The sequence below is a fragment of the Nycticebus coucang genome, chromosome 3 (assembly GCF_027406575.1).
Source record: "Nycticebus coucang isolate mNycCou1 chromosome 3, mNycCou1.pri, whole genome shotgun sequence".
NCBI classification, from domain to species: Eukaryota; Metazoa; Chordata; class Mammalia; order Primates; family Lorisidae; genus Nycticebus; species Nycticebus coucang.
The window spans coordinates 15807854-15831988 of NC_069782.1; positions in this window are offsets into that span (position 1 = coordinate 15807854).

Here is a 24135-nt window from a genome sequence, read left to right on the forward strand (position 1 = left end):
TGTCATAAGTCCTGCAAAGGTGGTAATCATCATTGTAAGGAATAGAGGAAGAAAATTCTAGATGTTTAATGTCCCCCACCCAAGGTCAGGGAGCTCTGCCTACACCCAGTCTCCCACTACCGGAGAGCCATCATCTCTCTACACACTGCTAATATCGTTTCACTCTGCACGGTGCCCCACAATGTCCACCAATAAGCCAGGAAGCACTGGACATAGAGCAAGTCCACTGTGGAAGGCTCTTGTCCTGGCTGGGCTAAGAACTACCTACATGACTTTGAGTCCTTCATTTCAGGCTCGACTTCCTCATCCTGAAAATTAGAGTGTTGGAAATGATTTCTAAGGTTCTCCCAAGCTTTATAGAGCCTGTGATTCCAGAACCCAAAAGACTACAGCTATAAACCATTGCATAAGAGGTCCTTCCCAGCTTTCATATTCTGTGAGTCTAACAAGGGTACAGTGTGGTCATGCTTATGCTCAAATAGCAATGTAGAGCTAGGCAACTTGGGGTAGGACAAAGAGAAGTGCTCTAAGGTTTGTAGAGCAAAGCTGTTTCTTTCAGGATGGTGCCTGAGAGAGAAGGGAATTTTGCTTTCTATCCCAAATTCCTTGTCCATGCATATGGCAATCTCACTCTTAGAGCGCCACCTACTGATAAGGAGCTTTTCAGCAGCACATAAAATGTGCCAAAAGGGTTGGTCTCTCCCTAATCTTCAGCCTTAATGAGTGTGCTTCAGCAAAGAGTTCAGGTTCATATTTAAAAACAAAATCACTCCCATAGAGTGACTTCTATAAAAGTTTTAACATTTAGAAAGAAAAACGGAAATGGAACTTTGCAGGCCTTATTCAGTATTTATAATGAACCAAACCTTTAATTTGCTCTTCTTTGTAGGAGATGGATCCCTTGCTTAATAAAGCAAGCACTTTCCTGAAAGGCCATGCATGTTAACCAAATCTGAATTGCGAGATTTACATTTTAATTGCACTAAGAGAGATCATTGCTCTAAAGAGTCCCAAGGGTAATCCTTTTCTAAAGCAAAACAATCACTCCATAATGTTTGCTTTGGTAAGTTCAGCCTCTCATTTATTTTGTTTTAAATCTAGGCCTGGCCCACCTGTTCTCAAGACGCGGGTTCTGGGCAATTTTCAATGACAGCCTTTAGCTCACACCCTCTTTAAAAACAAGCCAAATACACTCAAAACCCATTTTGAGTTGACAGTGAGGCATGTGTAAGAGGTTATTTATGATGTGCTACACCAGCCTGGATCTGCTAGGTGGGCCAGATGGGCCCCCTGCCCTTGTTTTTCCCACAAGCTTCCTCTGCCTACCATACCTGGCTTGTTGAATCTTGTACTTAGGAACTACCACTCTACAGTGCTTGAAACCATTGTTTAGACTCTATGATGGTTTTGCTACTAGCCCATCCCCCAAACAGCAGAATTTAGGATAAGATAAACGTCAGGGGGTTCGTTGCTGTAATCTCCAAAGAGCCTGTTTTAAAAGGATTAAATTCTGACTTAGTTGTAGGTCAGGAAGGGAAAGAACATTCTAATGACTTCAGAGGGCCTAATAGCAATTGTTTCATATCAAGTAGGATACCTTCAGTTTTCCAGGCTAAGAGTGCTAAATATTTTAAAAGGTAGTTTTATGTTTTTGCCAGGAAAATAAAGTTCTGGTAAATCTAAGATGAAATTAAATAGTTAAAAGCTTGATTTCTGAGGTTGGAAAGAACTGGATATAAATCTCAATCTTGCCTTTTACTTGGGCATTTAAAATTCTGGGTAAGTTACTCATCTTGTGACTCAATTTTCTCAGCTATCAAATGGGATAATAAGAGCCTTCATTCTATTAAATTGTTGTCAGGTTTAACTGTCATGCACAGCACTAGACACCTAATAAGGGCTCAATAAATGGCAGTGATCATGAGTGATAAAATGTAATAATTCTTTAGCCAAAATTGATAAGGGGATCAGAAGGCCAGAATAAGGCAGTGGAAAATTGGCTTTAGGTTGGAAATCAGAAGACCTAAGATTTTTAGCCCAGTTCTGTTTGGAGCTTTACCTATACAACTTGGGGCTAGTCCAGTTGATTCCCTTTGGGCCTTAGTTTTTTCAGTTATTAGATAAAATCGCTAGTATACTTAATGCTTTGCAACTCTGAAATTAAATCGATGAGATCTGTTGCTTCAAAAGTGGTTTTAAAGTTCTGAGTAATGGAAATATGTTATTATAAAAGTGATAATTTGGAGATTAAAAACGTGTCAATCAAATTGGGGGGGTTCTTGTTTTTAATCAAATCTTAGGTGGTGAATTTCCCCCCCCCCCCCGCATTAGGGCTATCGTAAATCTGAGGACATTTGAGAGCACAAAGACTTCCTTGTAGATTATTATTCAAGGTTTGATGTAAAATGAGATCAGGGGAGAGCAACATGTGAGTGGTGACGTCAGGGTGGCCTGGAGCCCCATGGAGACTCTAGGGTTTACCAAGTCGGCTTCCCTGAGGAATAACTGCCCATTGGACTGGATTGTGTCAAGTGAAGGATCTGCTTATAAAATCCCCCAAGGACTGGATTTTAACCAACACATTGTACTTTTCAAACTTCTGAATACAACATGTGGGAAAATGACCTATAATCAAATCAGACCGCCAGTGTGAACTCGGCCCAGAATGGAAGTGCTTTGGATATAGAAATCAAATTTATGACTTGTCTTAGTCCACCAGCTTTTATTGATTCTTTGGCTAGGTTGGGGATAAGTAGAGTTAATGTAGCTAGTCTGAAGGCAGCTGGTCTGCTGAGCAGTGGAATTCTCTTTTCCAGAAAATTTAACTCCATCTCCATAATGAATCAATCCAAGGGCAAGACCCTTAGGAGCCACATAAAGCCAAGTTGTAGGTATTGTATATTAATCTTAGACAAACAAAGCATACTGGGACTAAGGAATTTTCCAATAAAATCGAATATTTCCTTTACCATTAAACTTATATGACTGACCTTGTCTTGTTTCAAAAGTAAGTGAATTATATTCAAATGGAATTGCTTAGGACTAAGAACTACTTTTTAAGGCACCTCAGCAAATTAACACCACACATTTCTTATTATTAAACTAGAATTACATAAAGGAAAACTATAACAACAAAACAAATGTTTTCCTTAATCCCGGAGCCCAAAGAGAACCACAAGTAGTTTCTTAAAAGTATTTTTTCTATATGTCTATATGTAAATGTGAATAAAATTAGGATAGAATCTGTGACCTTTTTTTTTTTTTTTTTTTTTTTCCTTTGTGGTTTTCGGCCGGGGCTGGGTTTGAACCCGCCACCTCCGGCATATGGGACCGGCGCCCTACTCCTTGAGCCACAGGTGCCGCCCTCTGTGACCTTTTTTAATAGCTGTAAAGAAAGTTCTGGCATGATTTGAAAATCAAAAAGATTGCTGGAGAAATGAATAACGTGTAGGTTAGAAAACTAAAACTTGACGATACATGAAACTCAGGTGAGCATTTGACTGATATGCACGTATTCTAGAGTTGAATATAATTTTAGAAAACAAAAATAACTTGTAATTTAAAACACATGATCTTCTTTTTAGAGATCCTTTTTCTGTCAGATCTGTTTGTTTGTTTGTTTTAATTCCACTTCTTTATTTTTCAAAAGAGACAGGGTCTCACTATGCTGCCCAGGCTGGAGTGCAGTGTCTATTCACAGGCGCGATCCCACTACTGAATAGCCCAAGAGAGGGAGGTCACCATATTGATGCCAAACTTAGTACGGACACCCTCTTGGCATAGTGCACTACATCCCAGAACTCCTGGACTGAAGCAATTCTTCTGTCTTAGCCTCCAGAGTAGCTGGGACTTATAGGCACACACAACCACTCCCAGTTGTCAAATCTATTTGAATACTTCGCAATTTCTTTTTTTTTTTTTTTTTTTTTTTTTTTGCTTCTGAGCTCTAAAACAGCCTAAAACCATTTATTTATGTCCTGTACATTTTTGGTTTTTGAGACAGTCTTAGTATGTTGCCCTGCCTAGAATGCATAGAATGCCCAGGCATCATCATCGCTCACTATAACCTCAAACTCCTGAGCTCAACCAAATCCCTTGCCTCAGCCTCCTAAGTAGCTGGGATTATAGTCATGCATCACCACACCCAGCTAATTTTTCTATTGTTAGTGGAGACTAGGGTCTCTTTCTTGCTCAGGCTGGTCTTGAACTCCTGAGCTCAGTCGATCCTCTAACCTCGACCTCCCAGAGTGCTAGGGTTATAGGCATAAGCCACTGCCCAGCCTCTTCTACATCTTTTTTAGGCCTCCCATGACTGGAAAGAGACTTCAAAGCACTCCTCAAAATGTAACCACCATAAAGATTCTCATTAAACAAGTGAAAGTTACTTGACCGAATATGCTGGACAGCCTTGAGCCTAAAGGGATTACACTGCCAATTGAAAAACAAAAGCTTATAATTCAAACTGATGGAATATAAAGAGACACTGCAAAGATCTTCTGTGTATCAACAACTTTTATTGTGCTTTGTAATCCTAAGGTTCAAGGACTCTGCTTTTATCCATGTAGCCATGCTATCTGCGGGATCTCTTACGCGATTGGGAGAAGGCGTTTCATTATACAACTCGTAACCATATTATGCAGTTTAGACCTATACACTTTATGTTGTCTTGTGAAACTCAGCCATGTTCTCAAGGATCATCTACATAAAACACATACACAGCGATCAAAACCAAAAGATAGCCATGCTTCGGAAACATAGTTTAGCAAACTAAAGTCCACTGTGTTAGCACAGTTCTGATTCATAGGCAGAGAACTGTAGAATCTCAAAAGGAATTGAAGTACCAGGGGTTTTCCTTAATATCCAGTAAATAACAAGGGCCATGAGTTGAGATACTCACATGAATTAATTTATTTAATCCTGTCAATAATCCTAGGAGGAAAGTACTGTTAATCTCCCGGTTGTATAGATGAGAAAATGGAACATAGCTAGTAATACGCAGAGCAAATTTAGATCCTGGGAAGCCTCACCCAGAGGCCTTTGTGTTCAATAAGATACTCTCTCCTAAATGCTTCTCATTAAAAGAACAAAGATTGACTGGAGGTAAATTTCAGGCTCGCTTCTTGGTTCTTGGTATAGTTATTTCAGTTGCCTTTCAGAATTCCATGCCCTTATTTCCCTGGACAATTTCCCCTGTTCCTTAGGCTGCACTTGGTTTATTTTCTTCACTAACCCTCCTAGTATCTTGTAGGTCAGCCAACATAACCCAAATTATAATTTTTGGAAATCATTCATTGAATTAACTGTCCTTCCCAGAGGGATTCTTCAAGAGGACAGGGGGATGTCTGTTTTGCTCAGTACCAGACCCAGAGTAGTAGACACATGATAAATCTTTATCATATGGGTAAGTAAATAAGCACATCGTATCTGTCATTGATCATGGGAGATGACAGACAAAATATGCCCTGGGTAATAGAAAGCTTGCTGCAATGTGGGAAAACATTGTGTTATGAAAATGATTATCTGAAAAGCAGGTAGCAGGCCCAGCAACAGAGACCAGACATGACATCTGCTGGTGGTTCTGTGTATAGAGGAGAAGCTGATTCTCAAACAGAAAACTCAGGACATGGCCCACTCTGGCTGCTCCTATTCATTCATCCAGGCTGTCAGCCTTTATTGAGCTCTCACGTGATTCTATCCTCAAAGGGGTACAACATAAAACAGAAATGATCATTACTAGCCGGACAATTTCTGGCTGCAAATCCTTGATGGAGGAAGGAAAAAAGAAAAAAACGATAGTTCACACCAACATAAAAGCTAGCTGCAATCTGCCCATGTTTTGTGTCATTGGTTAGGCTTTACAAAGAGAAGCCAACAGGGACAGGCATGGTGGCTCAGGCCTGTAATCCTAGCACCCTGGGAGGCCGAGGCAGGTGGATTGCCTGAGGACAAGAGATGGAGACCAGCCTGAGCAAGAGCAAGACCCCGTCTCCAAAAATAGACAGGTGTTATGGTGGGTGCCTGTAGTCCCAGGTACTCGGAAGGCAGAGGCAAGAGGATCACTTGAGCCCAAGAGTTTGAGATTGATGTGAACTATAATGCCACGGAACTCAACCCCAGGGTAATGGAGTGATACTCTGTCTAAAAAAAAAAAAAGCAAACAAACCTCAAAGACTTGATTTAGGTGAAAGTAATGTCTCCATCTTATCATGGGCTTTTAATGAATATAGCTTATCTTTACTAATTTGACCTTGTACGTTCCAGTTGGAACCCTGGCCTTGTATTCTGATTCAGTTTAGTTCATTTATTCATCAAGCACATTATTATCAAAGGCTTATTGTATGCTAAACACTGTGTACGGGGACTCAAGAGTAAACAGAACAGATACAGCCTCACTTCACAGTATAGTCTAGTGGACAATACTGATGTGTTAATAGTTGCACAAATGACAGGGACGTATGGATCCTGCATTCAGGGAGTTTTTAAAATCCCTTACATAAATGGTAAGCAAAACTAGATTTACACGTTGAAGTGCATTTTTCAAGGTTTTCGGCAGATTCGTGGTCATCTTCAGTCTAATGATTGAGGTGGGAAGAAACTACAAGCAAAAGTCACAAGAGCCTACGTAACCAAAGCATAAACAAATCCTCCAGCTCTGCTGTTTTGAACTAGATGTACCATATAATTTGGGCCAGGCAAGGGCAGCTCTGAATTAGTTCCTAAAAGATCTGGTTTAGAAATTCTATGTAGAGGCTGTTCAAAGAGGACTAAAAGGCAGGTGTTATAGATGGCAGTTTCGTTCTCTAGTCCTCTCTTCCCTCTCTGTGATAGAACGCCTCCCTGACGTCAGGGTTGGCCAAGTGGCTTGCTTTGCTAACAGACTGTGCATAGAAGTGTCACGTGCCTCACTCAAGCAGAAGTTTGTTTTTTTGTTTTTTTGTTTTTCCCTCTCTCCTTTTTTTTTTTTTTTTTATTGTTGGGGATTCATTGAGGGTACAATAAGCCAGTTACACTGATTGCAATTGTTAGGTAAAGTCCCTCTTGCAATCATGTCTTGCCCCCATAAAGTGTGACACACACTAAGGCCCCACCCCCCTCCCTCAAGCAGAAGTTTTAAGAGCTTTCTGATCGTCTGCATGACTCTTTCCCTTCTGACACAAAGCAGACCTGTCCCAGGTACAGGCTGCTCCTTAGGCCTAGGCCCCAGAATGAAAAAGGCATGGAGCGGAGCTGGCCAGTAGTATCACTAATGCCAACAGGAAGTAAATCTTTGTGGTTGTAAGCCATTGAGATTTGGGGAGTTGTTCGTTATTACACATAACCTAGCAATGGTAAAACTAGAACCACAAGCGTCAGAGTCACCATGTGGGATTCAAATAGAGGCTTCAGGGGAGGCTCAGTGTAGATAAAGAATAAACACAACTTCCTACACAAAGCCAAGAAATGAAATGCAAGAGAGGTAGTTTTTTATTTTGTTTGTTTGTTTGGTTGTTTTTTTTTTTTTGAGACAGAGTCTCAAGCTGTCCCCTGGGTAGAGTGCTGTGTGTCACAGCTCACAGCAACCTCAAACTCTTCGGCTGAAGCAATTCTCTTGCCTCAGCCTCCCAAGTAGCTGGAACTACAGGCACCCGCCACAATACCCAGCCATTTTTTTTTGTTGCGGTTATCATTGTTGTTTTAGCTGGCCCAGTCTGAGTTCAAACTTGCCAGCTTTGTTGTATGTAACTGGTGCCCTACCCAGTGAGCTAGAGACGCCGCCAAGAGAAGTAGTTTAATGTCAAGCAAACGTCTCACTAGTCAGGAGACTGAGGAAAGGGGGCCGCTTGAGCCCAAGAATTTGAGGTTGCTATGAGCTATGATGCTGCGGCACTCTACTCAGGGCTACGGAGTGAGACTCTGTCTCCAAAAAAATGAAATAAAGCAAAATAAAGTTAAGTGAAGTCAAGTCAATTAGTGATATTCGAAAGATAATTTAAATAACCAGGAACAAGCTTGATGTAATGTCTCTTTATGGTACATTAAACCTAAGAACAGAAAAGGGTGCATCCTTTTCTTTTTATGAATAATATCTTTTTAGAGATGGGGTCTCACCCAGGATGGCCTCAAATTCCTGGGCTCAAGCAAGCCTCCTGCCTCTGTCTCCCAAATAGTTGGAACTGTCAGCATGCATCACTTCATCCAGCTCATTCTTTTCTAGCTCCATGGAATAATTTATAAAAAATGACTCGTGTACTAACCGACAGTCTCATCAAACAATTTGGTAACCATGGTCTCTGCCTACAATACAGTTAATTTAGAGAGCAATTTTTTTTAACTGAAATAATCATACATTTAGAAATTTTAAGCATATTTCTAAGTAGCTCATGGAACAAAGAAATCATAATGAAAATTAGAAAAAACAGAGAACTGAATAGTACTACTATTTGTCAAAATTAGCAAGATCTAGGGATGGAAGTATTTGGAGGGACATTTATAGTACCTTAAATGCATACACTACAAAAGAATAAAAGCTAAAAATTAATTAGCGAGGCACCTGTTAAAGCATGGTAAGGCAGACTTTATTCAGGACTATTGCAACAGGCATAGGACCCACATCTGTGGGATTTTGCATTGGGGGAGAGAGATTGCATTCAACCCTGAATAGGCAAATGGGAATTTATAGCCAAGGAGCAGGTGGAGGTCAGTGTATGGAAAAATGGCTAAGAGGAGCCATCATGGATAAGAGAGATTCTGGCTAGCCCAACCTAATGAGATTCTTGCTGAAACAGGCCAGAGTGATCAAACAACATCTTGGGGGCGGGGGCAGGTTAGAGGATGAGGAAACTGATCAGATACTACTCTCAAGAGTAGGGGCATCTTTGGGAAACTGACTAAGCAGGGTTCTTTTTAAAACTGGATTTTACAAGGAAGTACGCGGATGGGCCTAGGAGAAGCTTCAGAAGAGCGGCCCAAGTTTGATCAAGCAAAGAACTTTTGTCCCTACATAGTATGGCCCCTGTGCCTTCGCACATGTTTCCTCCCCCTCAACAGTTTTTCCTACATTTTTCCTAAAGTACCTGATTTCCTACAGACTCTTCAAGCCCTGGTCCAAAAGTCAACAAGTGCCTTTTCAGGTGTTTTCTCTAGACCACTTCCCACATTTCAAAGGGTGCCAGAAAAGTTAGGAAGCATGAGAAAAATTTACTTGTAAATAGTGAGGACTGAACTCTGACCTTTTTTATTTTAATCAGATTCCTTTCTAAGAGCCTGGTAAATCATACAATCTCACTGAGTTTTATTAGCCTGATATAATAGGGCTCACTCTCCAACCTGATTCCAGCATTATGTGACAGATGAAAGACCCCTTATCTTAACTCAAGCATCCTAACAGACCCCTATCTGAACTCAAGTGTTCCTTTCTATTGACTCCAGGTCATAAGACAAGGCTTAACTCTTTCAACCAATTGCCAACTAAAAAATCCCTAAAGCCAACATATGACTTGAAAGGCCCTGCTTCGAGATGTCCCACCTTTTCAAGCTGAACCAATGTAGATCTTCCATGAATTGATTTATGATTTTACCTGTAATTCCTGTCTCCATGAACATATAAAACCTAACTGTAAATCTGCCCTACTCCTCCCCTCTCCACCTGCTTGATCTCCGTTGAGTTTTACTTCCATATGTGTACATGAGTGTTGACCACCTAGGTCCAATTCAGTATTGAGTATATGTGGTGTTCGTTTTCTATTCTTGCAATATTTAGCTTATAAAAATGGTCTCAAGCTCCATTCACATTCTTGCAAAAGATACTGGATCACTGTTATTTTTTTATGACTGAGTACTATTCATGGTATACATACACCACACTTTTTGTAACCAAGATGTGTGTATCCCATAATATTCTGAATGTAAAAGAAAAACCCTATTACCATCACCTAGAGATTACCACAGTTAATATCTTGCTTTATATTACTAGATCTTTTCCATGTATACAGATTTTATTAAAATAAAATGTAAATACAAAAACAAACCTTGTAATCCAGCTGCTTTGGGTGAATTTTCTTAAGACCCCTTGAGAACTTGTTCCCCAGGCTGTAGTCACACACATTCAACTCAAAATAAACCTTTTAAATTATTTTATAGAGTTTGGCTTTTTCCGTTGGCAATAGTGTGCTAGTTATATTTCCAAATAATATACTCAACAAGTTTTTCTTTCTCCAGACACCTTTTCAGGTGAAGTGCTGCTAAAAATGAAAATAATGGGTTTGATGTTTAATCTAAAAAGAAAACAGTAAGATACTACAGAATACCCCAAAGTCTGAAAAGATAAGAAAAATACGTACTGTTTTCTGTCCAAATGTTTGTCTCTGTTAACCAGGCCATGTGCTCCTAAAGGAAATATATTTTATGCTTTCTTATATTGCTAGCTCTAAGCATAAGCAATAGGCAGAAAATAAATATTTGAGAAATTAATTGTTTTTAATGAGGTTAGGAAAAAGCAGTTGAAGTAATATATTTTCTTTTTTCTTTTCTTTTCTTTTTTTTTAAGACAGAGTCGTAGTTTGCTGCCCTTGGTTGAGTGCTCTGGCATCATATCTCATGGCAACCTCAAACTGTTGGGCTCAAGTGATACTCCCAAGTAGTTGGGACTACAGGTGCCCACCACAATGGCTGGCTATTTTTAGAGATGGGGTCTCGCTCTTGCTCAGGCTGGTCTGAAACTTCTAAGCTCAGGCAATCCACCTGCCTCAGGCTCCCAGAGTGCTAGGATTATAGGAAAAGTGATTTATTTTCTTTACAAATACTTAAGGCATGCTTCTGCCATAGATTGGAAATAAGAGTATATAATGTAGCCAGGCATGATGGTTCATACCTGTAATTCCAGCACTTTGGAAAACCAAGGTAGAGTGATCACTTGAGGCCAGAAGTTCAAGACCTGCCTGCCTGAGCAATATAGCAAGACTTTGTCTCTACAAAAAATTAAAAAAAAATTAGCCAAGCATGGTGGCAAATTCTTGCAGTCCAAACTGCTTAGGAGGCTGAGGAAGGAAGATAATTTGAGCCCAGCAGTTCAAGGTTATGGTAAGCTATGATCACACCATTGCACTCCTCCCTGGGGGACAGAGTAAGACTCTTTCTCTAATACAAAGAAAAAGAGTGTGTAATGTTAGATCTAACAAACAATGCTGGAACTGGTATGACTTTTCTTGGGAAAATAGTCCTAAATAATTGATGTTGTCCCTTGGAACTCACAGTGCAATGATATTTGATAGTGGTTTTTTTTTTATTTGTACAACATGGCCTTGTGTATCTTATAATACTCAGGTTAGATGGCATTCTGAATTACGGTAAATATGAATCTCTTTCCCCCACATCCTCTACCAGTGTGAACCAACTTACAACTCATACTCAAATATATTTCTTCTGCAAAAAAATCATTTATTTTTTAAATGAATGATGAATAGGCATCACACAGTAGATAAGATTAAGATTTTTAAAAAATGTTTCTAAAGTTGAATAATAGGCATACAACAAAATATGTTCAATTGATCTGATTGTAGGTATTAAAGACATATGGAGTAATAAAATCTAACTTTGTCCAAAAGAAGTTAAATTTAACTAATATCAAGTATTTCTACTAAAATTCTCTCCGTTTGGAATTCTTGGCCATCACCCTTACTAAGCTTAAGTCCTCCTGTCTGGCCCTCAGGAAACTCTACATCAGCGGTTCTCAACCTGTGGGTCGCAACCCCTTTTTAACAATGAAAGTACATTGCGGCATTAGGAAGGTTAAGAACCACTGCTCTACATCATCATGTTAGTATTAATCCATTTCTAAGAGTGAGGAACTGGGCAGTTTGGCAAAGCATACTTCCTGAGTTCTAAACCTGGCCTTTTCACTTACTGTGAGATCTTGGAAAAGTTATTTAGACACTTCCTCACCTCTACAGTGGAGGAAACCATAGTTCTTTGAAAGGGTCATTGTAGGAGACACTTTTGGGCTATTTATGGATCTGCCACCACTTTCCCCTAAAGACTCCACCTCAGAATCACACTTGGGGTCTGTGAAACACGTAGTTTCCTTGTTTTGGCTCAGCTGTTACCAAACTAGAATCTCCAAGAAGAGAGAGCAGGTAACTGAGAATTGTACATTTGGTTCTGATAAAAATGATAATTCTAATAGACAATATGTGATAGGCAGAATTCTAAGAATAGCCCCCTCCAATGCCTCTCACTCTTGTATAATGCCTCCCTTTGGGAAGTGTTGGAACCTTGATTTTGGTGAGATTATCTGGGTGGGTCTCATCTAGTCATGGGAGCTCTTGAAAAGCTAAAAATTTTCTCTAGCTGGTAGCAGAAGAAGAGGAAACCCCCAAGGAGAGAATTCACTGGAGCCAGCCCAGACTTCTGATCTATGGAACTATGAGATAATGAAATGGGTGTTGTTCTAAACAACTCAGCTTGTGTTGTCTCTCAGAGCTAGAGACAATCATCTTCCCACCCCTCCACCCTCTACACAAACTTGTTTTGATTTATCTCTGTCTACACCTGGAGGTGGAGTTTTCTGGTGCTTTTTGGCTATTTGTTTATGTATTTATTATTAATATCTTTTTTTAAATTGAGACAGAGTCTCACTCTGTCACCCTCAGTAGAGTGCCCCGACATCATAGCTCACAACAACCTCAAACTCTTGGGCTCAAGCAATCCTCTTGCCTCAGTCTCCCCAGTAGCTGAGACTACAAGCATGTCATACCCATGCCCAGCTAGTTTTTCTGTTTTTAGTAGCGATGGGGTCACACTCTTGCTCAGGCGGTCTGGAACTCCTGAACTCAAGCAATCCACCCACTTCGGCCTCCCAGAGAGCTAGGATTACAAGCATGAGCCACCGCACCCAGCTTATTATTAATATTAATATCTGAGACAGGCTTTCACTCTGTTGGCTGGGCTGGAAAAAATAGGAGGGGTAATTTAATGAGGGGAAGGGTTGAATAGAGGAAGGAAAAAAGGAAATAACAGAAAGGTGATGAAATGGTGTCTTGTTCTCAGCCCCCAAGGAGAGGGAACTGAGAGGCAGATGGGGTTATTCAAGAAGGGTTTGAGGGGCTCTGAGCATAAGTACATCTGCCTTAGAGGAAACCACATCAACTTGCCTCTTCCACCACACTGCCCAAACCCTTGGCAAATACCTCTCAGACACCCCAGGGGTTGATATCTGAGAAAGCATCTGGAGGAAAATCTTCAGGGCTATCCTTGGAAGGATAGCCTTCCAAGGATATCTCTCCCATGCAGGGGTGACAGCAGTGGTGGGGGGAAGAGGGATGTTGTCTTCTTCAAGCACCTGCATAGACAGTGTCCAATGACACATGATACCAAGCGACAAATGGAAGATTAGAGCCACATCTTTGGATGTCTTCTGGAAATAACTGAGCCCCCCGATGGGGGTGGGAGGAAGGTTGAGGTATAACCGCTAATTAGCAGGGCCTATCAACATGGCAGACATCCAGGCTGCACGTGGAAAGTGCTTAGCATTGATATGATACTTAACAGGCTTTTCATAAAGGGTAGATCTAATCTAAGCCTCCTTTAACTGACAAGAAAGTCCTGTAGCCCTGATCACCAAATCCTATTTCTGGCCTACCTCTATATTCCCTATTAATTTGAGCAATAAATCATGTCTGCCTATTATAGTCGGCCCTTTTCTTGTTATAGCTGCCCTTTACTTCCTGCCTAAAGGCCTGGACTTCCTTTCGATCACTTTTCCCTAGGAATGAGGGTTATACTAAAGTTTGGCTTCAGCCACAATATTTGGCCAAGCACCATTATGGTGTTGGCTTTCACCTTTGGAAGGCTGAGTAGCAGAATGCCAACATCAATGTCATTTCTGACTCCATGAATGTGTGTATGATCGATGAGCAAGTGACTGTACAGTTACCATCAAACTTAATCAGCATAATACCAGAGTAAGATGTCACTCTGAATCATTATTAATATCTGAATGTGAAGGGACTTTACCTAACAAATGCAATCAGTGTAACCTGGTTCTCTGTACTCTTAATGAATCCTCAGCAATAAAAAAAAAAAAAACTGTGTACTTTCATATATAGGTAAGCATTTTAGATGTAACTCAGAATAAGAAGAAATTTCAGCTGAAGTATAAATGTATATTTTTAATGTGAAAGAGTAAAATGAAAAAAATTTTAGTGTATAGAGATAGCATTCACTAAAAAACTTTGTTCAAATAAACAGAGCTTTATAGAAATTTAAATAACCCAAGGCAGAATAATAGAGGTCAGATTATATTGTAATTCTAATCCGTATAGAACTATTTTGTGTTTCAGTGTTCATAACATTAGATAAAATAACCTCTAAAACTGTACGTAGTTTTTAGTTATTTAATTGCATTTAGGCCATGAATATTTAGTTGTGTTTTCAGAAAGTAATTAGCATGCAGCCTAATGAAGCAGAATTACTGACTGTAAATAGAAAGATAAGAGGCCACTTTCATCATTTTTCTTCAGCTAAAGACAAACCTCAAGGCAGACAAGGGATTTCCGAATTGCCTTGTCATGTACTTATACAAGATGTTCAAACAAGATGAAATAGCAGCTATTACATTTTTAAAAGGCTGCTAGAACAAAACAGAGCCTTTAATTCAGCACTTTGCAGATTAAAATGCCAATATAAGAGGGCTTACTAACCACCAGAGATTGCCTGCAGAGAAAGTGGTTCACACACCAGAGCCTGCTGAAAAACGGGCCAACACCACATTCCTAAGAAAGCAAACATTTATCTGTAAAGAGGCTCCTATCATACTTTGCCAAGGGAGATGCTAAACTTGGTGTGCATGCCACAAAAGCCATATTGAGGAGAGAAATGCAGAGAACTGTGTTACCTTGGAAGTCAATTAAATCAATTCACTGCCACATTTCTGGGCCTAAGATTTAAGAACAATTTTTCTCGACTGGGGTGTGAGGCAGCAAGTACAAATATATTAGGAATTAAAACATTAAATAGACGTCAATAACTTTACATCTGCTTCAGAAACCAGTTAGAGAACGTCTTCATCAGCTGGGCACAATAGCTTGCCTTGAAGCCCCAGCCACTAGGGAGGCTGAGGCAAAAGAACCACTTGAGCCCAGGAGTTCTGGGCTCATAGAGCTGTGGGACCATCAAATGTCCTCATTAAGTTTGGCATCCAAATGGCAACCTTCTAGGAGGAGGGGACCACCAGGTTGCCTAAGGATGGGTCAAAATGGAGCAAATCAAAACTCCTATGTTGATCAGCACTGGCTGTCTAGCAGGGGCAACATAGTGAGACCCCTGTCTTGGAGAGACAGAGAGGTAGAGATAGAGAGAGAGAGGATCTTCTTCATATGGTGCTCACAGCTTTTATTTGTGAAACTGCTTCAACCTCAAAAAATGGTATCCTTGCCATTAAACATATCTTCAGCCCACGAGTCAAGAGTCTTTAGTCAATTATTGCCAGAAAGGAAAGTTTAATAGCTCAGGGTCTACACTACCATCAGCTGTACCGTAAGGTAGTTAGGCCAGTCCTTAGGCTGGACAGGTGAGTAAGCTGGGATGGTTGAGGCCTTTCTCCATGTGCTTTCTCATGATCCAGCAGGGTAGCCTAAGCTTGCTCACATGGTAGTAGTCACAGTCATCCAAAAGCGATAAGGAAGCAAGCTGCTATTCCCCTAAAATTGTCCCCGTCACGATCTCCTTTGTCCTTCCTAATGGCTAAGGCTAGACTCAAGGAATCCACTCCAGTATTTATCTTTTTTGCACACTCCATAGCTTTTGATACCAGTGACCACTTCCCTGTGGCTCCTCATTCTCTTCCAACTCTTTCTCCCTTATCTCCCTGTGCCCACACTTCTTCTGCTTCCACCCACAAGGTTCTGCCCCCAACCCCTCTTCTTTTCTTTCTCCAATATGCTTCTCAGGAATATCAGTCATTCCAACGACTAGATGCAAGGATACCAAATCTGTTTCCATTTCAAACATCTCTCTTGAGATCCCACAGTATATTTAAAGGCTTAAATCTCCGCTTGAAAGACCCACAGATAACCCTAATTTAAGTTCAAAACTGAGCCCAGAATCAGAGCAGGAGAGCATTTACAGTTCCATACCAAGGGGGGCATGAATACAGGAAATAATATTCCATTTGGGCCTGACATAACACTCAGATCTTGGATGTTTCGCCAAAAGGTATATTTGGTTCATTCCACCAACAGGAAAAATATGGATTTTACCCTATTAAGTTATGTCTTTTAGCTAAGGCAGAAAGCTGTGGCTTTTTGGCCTTGGTGACATACGTTTCTTAGGCCACAAAATGCAGGTGTTTAGAAACAAAAAGCAGGAACATACCAAGCATATTTCTCAATAATCAAACCTTATTGCTACATGCCCCTATCTGCCTACGGGCAGAACATTTTGTCTGGATGTTTTCAGGTTTTCTTAGCCATTTCAGGATTTTCTCAGCCACCTTGGGTTTAAACTTGTTGATTATGAATTTTCCCCTCTGCTTTCTTTATTCCCTCTTCCTGAAGACTAATCTAAGCTCCAAGCAGCTTGGAAAAAACAAGACAGGGAACTGTCTGACATGCAGCTGTCCTCAGTTTTACAGTGACATTGGTTAAAAGGATAAATCTTAGCTGAACTGGGGAAATGATGTTCATCCAAGCTGGGTTCCATTGAGGCACCCATGTTCCAGGTGACATGATCTATGAACTTCCTATAGCAACCCCCCACTGGGACTGAGATTCCTTTGAGGAGTTTTCTCAGCTCATTTCCAGCCCTTTTTCCGAGCTGGTGAAAAGTGTTCTTGTTTTTCCTCACAAACTGATGTAAGTTAATTTGTCTGTCCTGTAACCATCAAGTTCTAGCAGTAAGAATCAAGAGTGTCCCATGATTAGATGCATCTTCTCTGTACAATCACTACCAGATGGCATCACACAATGAAAGCATTATGTGCATTTATTAGTAAACACACACAAAAAAATCTTACAATCTGTCACTGTAATTTCAGCAAAGTCCTTGCTCTTTGCCCTTTTGGAGCCTGACGAGCATCTTGCATAAAAGGTTCACACAATGGCAAAATGCAACAACATTCTGACTCTGGAAACTTATAAACCTTTCCAATAAAAATGTAAGATGAGTCACACAAATAATTCTAAATAGTCTAAGAACACATTTTTCCCAGCACTCTGGGAGGCTGAGGCAAGCAGATTGCCTGAGCTCAGGAGTGTTCCAGGCCAGCCTGAGCTAGAGCAAGACCATTTCTAAAAAAAAAGCCAAACGTTGTGGTGGGCACCTGTAGTTGTAGTCCCAGCTACTTGGGAGGCTAAGGCAAGAGAATTGCTTGAGCCCTAGAGTCTGATGTTGCTACGAGCTATGATGCCATAGCACTCTACCAGAGATGACAAAGTTAGACTGTCTCAAAAAACAAACAAACAGGAAAATCTTTTGGTTTGTTTTTAACTTTTTTAATATAAGAAAAATAAGATCGCATGCCTGTAATCCTAGCACTCTGGGAGGCCAACGCAGGTGGATTGCCTGAGCTCATAAGTTGGAGACCAAGCTGAGTCAGAGCAAGACCCCCGTCTCTAAAAAATAGCCAGGCATTGTGGCGGACGCCTGTAGTTCCAGCTACTTTGGAGGCTGAGGCAAGGGGATCACTTGAGCCCAAGAGTTTGAGGTTGCTATGAGCTATGACGCCACAGCACTCTACCAAAGGCAACAAAGTGAGACTCTGTCTCAAAAAAAGAAAAAGAAAAAGAAAATCATAAGTAGTGGAAACCTCACAGAACAAGCGTATAGCTTAATAGGTTAGTATAAGGTGAGCATCTGTGTAACTCCTACCCAGAGTCAGAGATAAGACTTGACCAAGGACCTCAGAAGTCTCCCCCATGTCCAACCCCAATCTTAACCTATTCATGCCCTCTGCATACTACCAGGCTGCTGACTTTCTATTTTTTCTATTAATAGACTGTATTTTTTGGAACACTTTTAGATTTATAGGAGTTAAAAAAAGAGTAGATAGTACAGAGTTCCCATTTTCCTCCACATCTCCACCAGATTCCTCTGGAAACTGGGGTAACATTAGTAAGGCACATTTGTTACAATTAATGAGCCAATATTGATACATTATTATCAACTAAAGTCCATAGCCCATTTCCTTAGTTTTTAACCTAATATCCTTTTTCTGTTCCAGGATCCCATCAAAGTTACAACACTGTGTTTAACTGTCTTATCTCCTTGGGCTGCCCTTGACAGTGACAGTTTCTTAGATTTTCCTTGTTTTTGATGACCTTGATAGTTTTGAGGCTTATTTATTGGGTGTATTGCAGGATGTCCCTCTACTAGAATTTGTCTGATGGTTTCTTTGTGATTAGATTAGGGTTATGGATATTTGGGAGAAAGGCCACAGAGGTAAATGCCATTTTCATCATGTCATATCAAGGATATATACATACTATCAACATGATTTATTACTATTGCTGTTGACCTTCATCACATGGCTGGGGTTGAAATTAACTTTAGTCCTATATTTTATTTGCTCCAGTAATAGCCAAAATATTGTCATCTGAACATGCATCAGTGTAAAAATTAATGAGAGGTCAGGTACAGTGGTTCATTCCTGTAATCACAAAGCTTTAGGAGGCCAGATATAAGGAGGATCATTGGAAGGAGGAGTTTGAAACCAGCCTGGGAACACAATGAGACCTTCTCTCTACAAAAAAAATTAGCGAGGCAAGATGGCGCGTGGCTGTAGTCCTAGCTACTTGAAGCTGAAGTAGGAGGCTAACTTGAGCCCAGGACTTTGAGACTGTAGTGAGCTATGATTATGCCACTGCCCTCTAGGCTGGATGGTAGAATGAGTGAGATCCTATCTCTAAAAAACAGGAAAAAAAATTATTAATTAGACATTTTATTCCTCTTTTTTATACTTAGACTTGAAAACCATGCGTTTTACACTTACGGCACAATCTCAGTTTGGATGAGACGTATTGCCAAGGCTCAATAGCTGGAAGAGGTAGTGGCTGCCATACTGAACAGTGCAATCCCAAGAGGCTCCTGTCTCCCAGGGCAAGAGCCCTCTCTTTCTGAGTTCCCCAAATGCATCTAAGGGTTCAACCATACCTCTCCCATGTTTACAGCTAAGCTCGCAGGTCCTATACAAAGTAACACTGGAATTTCTTACCTACCTTCTCTCCCTTGGTGGGTCTCCCTCCTTCCCTCATGTCCATGCAATCTTTGCATAACTGGGGAAGTAATTGTTACACATGGCTCAACAGAAAGTCTCCAAATCTTTCGCACTGATACCTGAAAACCTGCTAGAACTTTTTGTTTGCTTGTGAATTTTTATTTGCTTGTTTTCTTTCTTTTTTTTTTTTGTTATTTGTTTTGTTTTTACCCAAAAACAAATAATTTTGAGGACTATCCTCCACTGGTCCTGAAATGCCTGCTTCCATCCAAGGTGACTGAAGTTGTCCTGTTTGAAGGAATAAACCTCACAGTAAACATGAAAAAATTCGAAGGACATTTTTGGAGGAGGTGAGAAAATACTCCAGTTAATACTTCATATCACCTGTCCCACTCATGAGTGGTCCTTAAAATTAGTTATAGTCCTTTAAAAGCTACAGTGAAGGCTTAGTGCCTGTAGCTCAGTGGTTAGGATGCCAGCCACATACACCAGAGCTGGTGGGTTCGAATCCAGCCTGGGCCTACCAAACAACAACAACCACAATCAAAAAAATAGAAATAGCTGGGTGTTGTGGTGGGCACCTATAGTCCCAGCTATTTGGGAGGCAAGAGAATCGCTTAAGCCCAAGAGTTGGAGGTTGCTGTGAGCTGTGATGCCACGGCACTCTATTGAGGGTGAAAAAAGTGAGACACTGTCTCAAAAAAAAAAGCTACAGTGAAAGCAACAAGATAAACATACCTTCACTGTCGTACACTCCAAGGTGGGCTATACAGAGAAGTACGCATTGTCATCTTTCAAGGAAAGTTGTTTGCAGCTACTTTATAATTCTCTCCTTGTATATTACATTTTTCTCTCATTTGTGAAAGTCGACATTAGACTTCAAACTTACAAATGTTTGGGGTTTTTTTGAAGTTCTACAATGCTATGGAATTTCACCCAAACATAAGTGCTTTTTTCAATGGTTAATTTCCAGGCTAGTGCTCCAAACCTATTTTATTCGGAAACAAATTATATTTAACTGAAAATTGCAGGAAATAATACTGTTACATTATTTAAGGAAGCTATTTGCATAGAAAGTGACAGCAAATGTGTATTTCATGTACATAGTGGCTCCTTAGGAAAGGCTGGTCTGCTAACCTGGCTTCATGGTCTCAAGCATTCTCCTTTCTTCTCCACTTTCCCAATTTTCTTCTCTTGAACTCCTGGATATCATCACAACCAGGAACCGTAACCGTCTTTTCCCCTTTTTGCCAGTCTTTCTAATAGTAAAAACTCTTAGAAATAAATTAAAACACTATTTTTTTTTTAATCTTGATGTCCTTGGAGAAGGAGAATAGAGAGTTGGTGACTGAGGTCTGATAATTCAGTTCACAAACTCATCCTACAAAAAGTGCTACGTAAGTCATTGCCAAATATCACTACAGTCACTTTGGAAGTATTGCAGCTGGGAAGAGATGTACAGATGCCAGCCTAGTCCACCCTTCAAAGCAACTCTGGAACTCTTTTTCTGGAATGGCCATCAGAGTTGTCGTCTTACCAGATCTGACAATCAAGTTGCCAGACGTGCACCATGTGCTTTTGTTGGCAGCACTGTACAAACAACTTGGTAACATTTCATAACCTGGGTATATCAGTGTCTCACAGCTGTGTTCATGTTGACGTGTGGTGGTGACTCACTGAGTGGCATTCATTGTTGTTGCATTTTGTTGTTGTTGTTGTTGCATTTTTTGTGTGCCATACAATGATAGCTCTGATGGACCTTCCAGAAGAAGAATCCCAAAATTGCTTTGGAAGGTGGACTAGGCACTGGGGTCAGTGTGTAGCTTCCCAAGGGGAGTACTTCAAAGGTGACCATAGTGATATTCAGCAAGGAGGTATGTAGCACTGCTTCTAGGATGAGTTTGTGAACTTGTCATACCTTGTATATACAAAAGATTATATTTAAATTTGTTTGACTTATTAACATGATCACATTTAGAGCCCAGTTTCCCTTAAGCCTTTTAAGTTCAACATAAAATCTTATTATTCTATTAATAGAATATTAATAGCACATCGAAATAAGGGGGCTTTGATGAATATTCTCAAGTTGAACCAACTAAACTCCCTTCAACCAGCTCTGTTTACAAGCTTAGTTTAATTAAATTTCCCTTAAAACATGTTAAACTGCATTCGTAAATGCATTTTCCATTTTCTTTTTTTAAAACACATTAATCACCTACTCTGACAAGCAAAACATTCCCAAGTACTTACAGACTAAATTAAATTTATAAATACAGTATAACGAATCTCTTAAACATTTCAGTACTATGCCATTTGCAAACCATAAAAACCTCTTACACTTTTCAGCAATAAATTGCAAATCTAAAGTCAATTACTCCACTACATATTTCAAGTTGTAATTAGAAAGTTAAACTCTCAGATATTTTCGTATGCCCAATAATTTTAAACATTTTAAATACTATGAATGTGAAATACACACAAATTGTTTCTAAATTTAATATGAAAGTGTTAATACCGTGAATTTCTACTCTTGTTTTTTCTATATTTAATTCTAAATCTTCTCAGAACTAAAACACTTTTATAGTTATATCATCTCAAAATGAGTTGCTACTCTCATCCCAAGCAAGTTGCATTTATTTCTTGTCAGAAATCTTTGGCCCAAGGCAGAATGTGAATTTCAGGGTGATTTTTTTCCCGTATCAAAAATGGATGCACTTGGTCTTTCAAAAAATTAGTCACTTACTCCAACTGGGGACTTCATGTATAAACCTTTCCAATGGGGCCAGGCATGGTGATTTATGCATGTAACTCCTGAACTTTGAGAGGCTGAGGTGGGAGGCCAGAAGTTCAAGATCAGCTTGAGCAAGAGCAAGATGCAATCTCTACAAAAAAATAGAAAAATTAGCCAGGCACGGTGGCATGCACCTGTAGTCCCAGCTACTCAGGAGGTTGAGGGAGGAGGATCCCTTGAGCCCAGGAGATGAGGCTGCAGTGAGCCATGATGACCCCACTGAACTCTAGTAGTGGCAGTCTCAAAAAACAAAACAAAAACAAAAACACATTTCCAATGGAAATTGTTAGTCTAAGTTACAACGCCTCTTCAATGTTATCTTAGGGCAAGGGCTGTTTGATTTACTGTTAGATTTCCAATACCTAGCATGTGTCTGGTACGTAATTGTTACACAAAAAATGTAAGGTAGAACTGAAATGAATTTGGAACTGAAATCTTTAAAATTAAACAACGAATGGTATACTTTGAAAGTTAGTATTTGAGAAAAACAGGCTTAATGAGTAGTCAAATGAAGATTTCAAAATTGACATATATAAGGAGTAAACTTTTTATTGATGTCCAGCATACAGGGAAACGTGTCTAAATCCTCAGTGTCCAGCTGGATGGACATTCATTCACATTGTGAACGCTCCCACATAACCAGCCCCAGATCAAGTCACAGAACCCTCCAGCACCCTGGAAGTCCCCTTTGTGTCCCCTGACAGTGACTTCTGAGAAAGGACACCAAGAAAGGGGCTTCGGGGGGATGGGAGGAAAAAAACCCATGGAACAAGGAAGCCTGGAGGACCCACAGGATCTTTCACTACTCAACCAATAAAAAAGGACAACAATGCCTGGTCGTGCAGAGAGACCAGTGAAAGGCAACCAGAGTCAAACTGAGAGGGAGGGGTGTTTATACCCCACACTGCCCTTGTGTGCGTCTCTCTCTGACCTTTTCTTTTCCATGACAGGGATCCACTTCCAGCTCTCTTTGGAAGGACTCTAAACTTTCTCTTGGTTCTTCCTAAATAAAATCTCTCTCTGTTACCCTAAAATGTGTGTAGGTTATTTTTGCTCTCTGTCCACACTGCCTGTGATGCTCCAGTTTTATTTTCACTTTCCACTCACTTTTGCTTTCAATTGTTGCCACTGTTCAACGTTCTACCTCCGCCGAGTAATTGAACCAGGTTAACTGGTTTCAGGGAACTGGACCCCTGACCCCCAATGACTTCCATTTTTTTCAACTTTAAAACAAAAACATTTCTGATGGTGCTTCACTGCTCGTAGACGTTAATAGCGCTGGTTTGAATGTAGGTTCTTAGGCAGGTGGATCGCTCTGTGCCTTAGTTCCCTCGTCTGAAAAATGGAGATAAGAATAGTAGCTTCCTGGGCAGTGCCTGTGGCTCAGTGAGTAGGGCACCGACCCCATATACCGAGGGTGGCGGGTTTGAACCCGGCCCTGGCCAAACTGCAACAAAAACTAGCTGGGCTTTGTGGTGGGCACCTGTAGTTCCAGCTACTTGGGAGGCTGAGGCAAGAGAATCACCTAAGCCCAAGAGTTGGAGGTTTCTGTGAGCTATGACACCACAGCACTCTACTGAGGTTGACAAAATGAGACTCCGTCTCAAAAAAACAGTCGCTTCCCGGGCGGCGCCTGTGGCTCAGTTGGTAAGGTGCCGGCCCCATATACCGAGGGTGGCGGGTTCAAACCCGGCCCCGGCTGAACTGCAACCAAAAAATAGCCGGGCGTTGTGGCGGGCGCCTGTAGTCCCAGCTACTCAGGAGGCTGAGGCAAGAGAATCGCTTAAGCCCAGGAGTTGGGAGGTTGCGGTGAGCCGTGTGAGGCCACGGCACTCTACTGAGGGCCATAAAGTGAGACTCTGTCTCTACAAAAAAAAAAAAAAAAAAAAAAGTAGCTTCCTAATAGTTTCTCCTAGAATATACAATAACTGTAGTTGCTGAGTGCAGTGACTCACACCTGTAATCCTAGCACTCTGAGGAGGGTGGATTGCTTGAGCTCAGGAGTTTGAGACCAGCCTGAGCAAGAGCTAGACCTCATCTCTAAAAATAGCCAGGCATTGTGGCAGGTGCCTGTAGTCTCAGTTACTTGGGAGGCTGAGGCAAGAGAATCGCTTGAGCACAAGAATTTGAGGTTGCTGTGAACTATGACAGGACAGCA